The sequence below is a fragment of the Zonotrichia leucophrys genome, chromosome 1 (genome assembly GCF_028769735.1).
Source record: "Zonotrichia leucophrys gambelii isolate GWCS_2022_RI chromosome 1, RI_Zleu_2.0, whole genome shotgun sequence".
Lineage (NCBI taxonomy): Eukaryota > Metazoa > Chordata > Aves > Passeriformes > Passerellidae > Zonotrichia > Zonotrichia leucophrys.
Window position 1 is genome coordinate 69,738,827 of NC_088169.1, and position 5,547 is coordinate 69,744,373.

Below are 5,547 nucleotides of genomic sequence, written 5' to 3' on the forward strand. Positions count from 1 at the left end.
ACCTCATTAGGAAGATTTTTCCCTTACATCTAATAACAGCTCCCCAGCTGCAGCTTTTCTCTCTGAGAAGAATCTGTTATCTGTAACCACCCATTAATTAGTTGTAGACAGCAATCAGGTCTCTCCTTTGGCTGACGTTCTCTAAGCTGAGTGAACCCAGTTCTCTCATTCTCATGTCATGTACTCACCCCCCTTACACATTTTGGTAGCTTTTCTACCGGTCTTGCTCTAGCTTGTCCTTCTTGTACTGAGGATCCCCATACTGGGCACAGCAGATCAGATTTCTCTCACACTGACCAGAGGGGACACCACTCTGCTCAGTCTGCTGGCTGTGCTCTTTGTGATGCAGCTCTTGTTCAGTGCTGCACAGCAATACTGACGCAGAGCAAGCACCATGGAGGAGAGGGCACAAATTGCAAACACTAAGCAGGTTCTGCATTTATTTATAACCATGTGAGATCATTTCTGTTCTTTGCCTGAAGGCTGACTCCTTCCATAAGCAAGAAGAAAATCAGAACGGGAAAGATCCACAAATTCATCAAACACTGACTGCCTTTGAATTTTGGTTCAAAACTCTTTTTAGTTTCAAAACTGCATTTGATGATTTATGCATTAGTTTGTCACTGCTTAATGCAACATATTAGTTTAATATGTATGCCTTTCAAGTGCCTCCACTGAGCCACAAATTTTTCTCACTAAGGTGCTGGTAAGGGGATGTGCTCAGTTGAATTTGGCAAACTCAAATATCTCAGACAAAAATGAATTTGTGGTGCACCTGTTTTACATTTGGAGATTCACACCAGCAAAAAAGTAATGTCTTCATAATGTCGGTTCAATTTTGAGTGATATAGCTTCATTTTATCAGATTAGAAGCACTGTGTAGAAGACCAAACCATGAAATCAATCAGAATTTATGCTATTAGTCTCTTTATGTAGTTGCTGGTTAATGACCACTTTGACCTCTCTGACATTCAAAGCTAAAGAAAAATAGGAAAAAAGAGAGAACACTTGAAGTTGTTAGAGCTAACAGAATAGTATTTATAGTGTGCCTAAAAAATCTAATCATATATCTGGATGTACAAATTCAACATCAGCAGTAGTTAGGATCCAGTTTTTCATCCTTGACCACTATCAAATAGAGTTTCCTGGCCTGGAGTTCAGACATGCTCTTTGATTCACTTGCAATCCCATGGCCAGACAAGGCCAGAACATAATCTAATGATCTCTAATGTTCCAAACTCCCACTGAATTCCTGTCCAGTGTGTACAAAATTTTCCTAAATCAATCTGTGAAGGAGTGCACAGACTGGAGTGACACATGCCCTACTCCAGTGAGTTTCTAGCACTAACTTTTGCTTTCACTATTTAAATAAAGCTCCTTCTTTTTTGGATGACTTGGCAAACATTTAAGGCTCTTTTGAATGCTTTATATTGGTCTGTAAACACACGTGTCAGTTTTTTGGGGGTGGGTTTAGTTATTGTTCATAGCCTTTTGTGGCCTCTGACTGACATTTCCTATTATTTAAACAGCTAATTAGTCCCTTTTTATTAGGTGTAAATGTGTTTCCATGCTTTGACAGGCAAACACTAATCTCTGAACTTCAGTAGCATGTAGGAATTTATTGCCTGTTAATTGTGCCCCAGGGCATAGTGACTTTTAAGAGTGAAATAACAATCATTACTTCTCCCTATATATTACTGCAGTGCCTGTATTGTTGTAACATATGTACAGTTGGATTATCACTCATACAGAGGGCAGCCATTCAAAACTATACTGATTTTTCAAATAAGGTGAAGTTTCAGATATTACTAATAACAAAATAAAATATCTGGTTGTTACACTTCAGTCCATAAGTGATTTTTTTCAAATGGCTTAATATTTTTTCTGTTTCTTTCTGTCCTAGTGACAGCATAAATGCCAGGTCGTGTGGGTGTTACCTGATTTTTTCCCTTTATGTGTAATGATTTTAAGTCTGCTGCTTCTGTAAGGTCTTGTCATTATACTATATGCTTGAGATATTTTCCATGTTCTGTGTCAGCAGATGTGCTTCTCAGTGTGTGACTCAGTGATAACACACTGAGTTTTAATTTCACTTGTCAATGCATTTGTTTTTTCATCATAAATGCTGAATACTTTGTGGGATCTTATTCAGCCACCCACTCTTCCTTCTACAGGCTTTTTCTCAGAAACAATAAAATTAGTCAAGATTCCTCTTATTTGTCTTGAAATACATTTCATGTCACATTTCATGTGACAATGAAGTCATGCAAAAGTTCATTATCAGTTTAGAGCTAATTTAATATCTATTCTCTTTATTTTCTAAGCTAATATGCATCCTTGAAAAACATACCAGGTGGAAAACTCTGAAGGGGCTGAAAGAATGACACTGTGCTTGTAGTGCTGAGTGTTTTGATCAAGGATTTCCGATGCAAGTTTCTATAGTATCAAATTAATGCATTGCTTATACATGTTGGAATCCAAACGTGATTCCCTTAGAACTCCTAAGGAAATGACTCCATAACTGTAAGTGATTAGATACAATATAGAGTGTGTGTGTGTGATTGGAAGGGGAAGCAGTGTCCTTGATTGCTCAGTTTTATTTTTTTTTCTGAGCTCCATTCCCAAGCATCTAAAAATATGCTGTGCTGATCTCTTTTATTCTGAGGCTATATCCTACCTCTTACTTCAGTTCCCACTTCCTTTTGGCTTACCTTCTTTTCATTATGACCCCAAAAGATACACTATGTAAAATTGCTTCAACCACAGATACCTAAAACCAGACGACCCAGTAGGTAGCTATGTCCTATTGTTCCAAAGGAGGAATGTTTGTACCTTCCATTAACTTCATTTAACAATGTCAATTCTTGGCACCTTTGGAACGAAGGAAATGTGTATTGATGCTAAGACAAAAACCTCACTACAAACTTTTATCCTGTGTAATGCTTATGAGTCTTTATAAGTGCTATAAGACTTGAAGAGTCCACAAGCAGAAAGACTAATATATACTCCATATTAATCCCTCAATCAGGCTATTAAGTAGACTGTGTTTCTGCTTTCTGTTCAGAAAAAACACCAACATTTTGATGGTAATTTTTTTTCCAAATAATTGTATATTACTACCTCCCTATTGAGCTGTTGCTCTGAAAGGCTTTGGAAGGATGAGTTTCAATGGGAAAAGGAATATAAAGATAAACTTGCTAAACTTTTGCCAGAGTGTTCACAGAGATGTCACACAATTTTACACGTACTACAGAGTGCACAGAAAGATGAAATCATCATAGACAGATAGATCTTGAACAATAAGTTACATTATCTAGAGTGAAAGGAAATGGGGAATGAGGTTATACCGAATAGTAAAAAATAAAGTCAATATAATCACAAAAATGGTCAGCAGAAGATACTGTAAATTTTTAAGCATACTTTTCTCAATTTCCTCTCAGAAATGTACTTTTTGCAAGTAATGTGTTTGGCCTGCCTTCAGATCAGCGGTACAGAGGGGTGGGGGGAAATCAAAATTGAAAGAGTTTCATCAGGGTTGAAGAAACATTCTTTTGCAGGCATGTTACAGGACAGAAGACCACATCTTGCTAGTCCTGAGGGATAGCTGCAGGTGGAGCTTGGTGCCAGGTTCTTCTGCACTCAGTGGGCTGGGTTGTATCTCACTGTGATATTGGGCAGGGCTGGAGACTGCCTGTGGCATCGGTGGCTGAGGGCTGTGAGGCTACATATGGTGTATCCAACAGCTGCATACAAAGGGAAACAAAAGCTCTAAGCTCCCTTAAAAAACTTGTACACTCCATTTTCATTTCTTGTTACCTTTTGCTTTTATCTATTCTGTTAATGGTCTGAAAGTCTGAGATCAAGCAATTTCTACTTTCAGTGGCAGGATTGTTAGGGCAATTCTACTGTTACTGTGTGGGCTGGGATGGAATTTCTATACTTCTCCTCAAGTTTCTTCCTCCTTAGTGTAACAGTTTCTGTGCCATCACCATATCTCTGTGGTTTACAGCCTTTCCCACTATTGCAGTCCCATCTCCTGATAGTACTGTCATCTCTGGCTCCTCTGTCACATCTACTCAAGAAATGATGAAGTAACTACTACATTTACCGATTGCCAGAGATGATTTTGTTGCCTAATTTTGTGGGCATCTTACATGCCAGTCTCCAGAAGTCTTGAATTTCATACCCTGCTGCTTTCTGAAAACCAGATCCACCTAATTTTTTTTGGGCATTTATGATTAGGATGCCCAGTGGTGCCCTTCTCCACCACTACTTCAGTGGTGGAAATTCTGGCTGTGATAGGTGAGTTTCTTTCCTGAATAAGCATTTTGACATAGGGTAGCTTGGTTATTGACAAGATCCTGCAGGGATACAGAAGCCCATGTTATGATTGTTTTCTTCTCTATGTGGCTACTTCTTGTGCTCTGTGACTATTCTCCCAGCTCCTCCGCCGAAGTCCATGGACCCATATGGAGGAATATCCAGCATTACTTTATGATCCACTACTTTAAAGATCCATTGCTTTAGTCAGCCTTTGAGACGTTGCAATAGAGACAGTGAGGTAAGTTTGTTATCAGCTTTTGTATTTATTGAAGTCTGGGCTTGCCATAACCTCCTTTTAGTTATAAGACACAGGAGTTGTGTTGTGTCCTTCAATAATGGCTTTGATTCTGGCTGGCTGAATAAACTTCTGTTGAATAAGAAAGACAGACTTGGTTAAGGGAGGTGATTCAACAGCAACATGGGTCTGTGAATGACTCCAGTCTTTCTAGTCTGGACAGGGGTGTATACCTTTTGCTCTTGAGCTTTTTCTAAAAGTAAAGAAAACAATTTTAAAAATAATTTTTTAAAAATTAAGAAAAGATAAATGGTTGGAGGTAAGTAGGCATTAAAATAGCCCACATTTGTATAAATTGTGATCATTTTTCTAAATTTTCTCTTGTCCTGTGTTGGTAACCTGTTCTGACAGTTCTGTTTATAGTTCTTAGGGGTGTGTTGCTAACTGCAATGGGTTAAATTAAATTTTGGGACTGGAATAGTAAAATATGGCTTTTTTCTTAGTTGTTTCCATCAGCTTCCAGTACTATGAGGAGAAGAAAAATATTTTAAATTATCTCCATTTTTCTTAGAAAAATATACTGACAAAGGGTTGGTTAGTCTGCCTGATGTTAGTTGTCAAATCACCAAATCAGTTGATTTTTATGGGAGTATTTTTCAAATCTTTCCTGTTTCTGCAACATTAACTCCTGTTATATCCTTTGATTCTGGTGCTAGTGTTATTTTTCTTTCCCTGTGGTTAGTTAATGACTGCTTCAAATTCTATAGCAATCACGTTACTATTGTTTCTATGTCATTGTGCCCAAGCCCAGTGCTGTCTGTCAACACACTTCATGTTTTCTTTTTTTAATTAGTAGCTGGAAACACAAAGTAGAAAAGCACAAAGTGATGTTTTGGTATGCTCTGGGAAACGGTCTGTGTGATAGCTTTGAGAAACTACTCTATAAAGCTGTTAAAAACAATTTTAAAGGATTATATATTTAAAACATT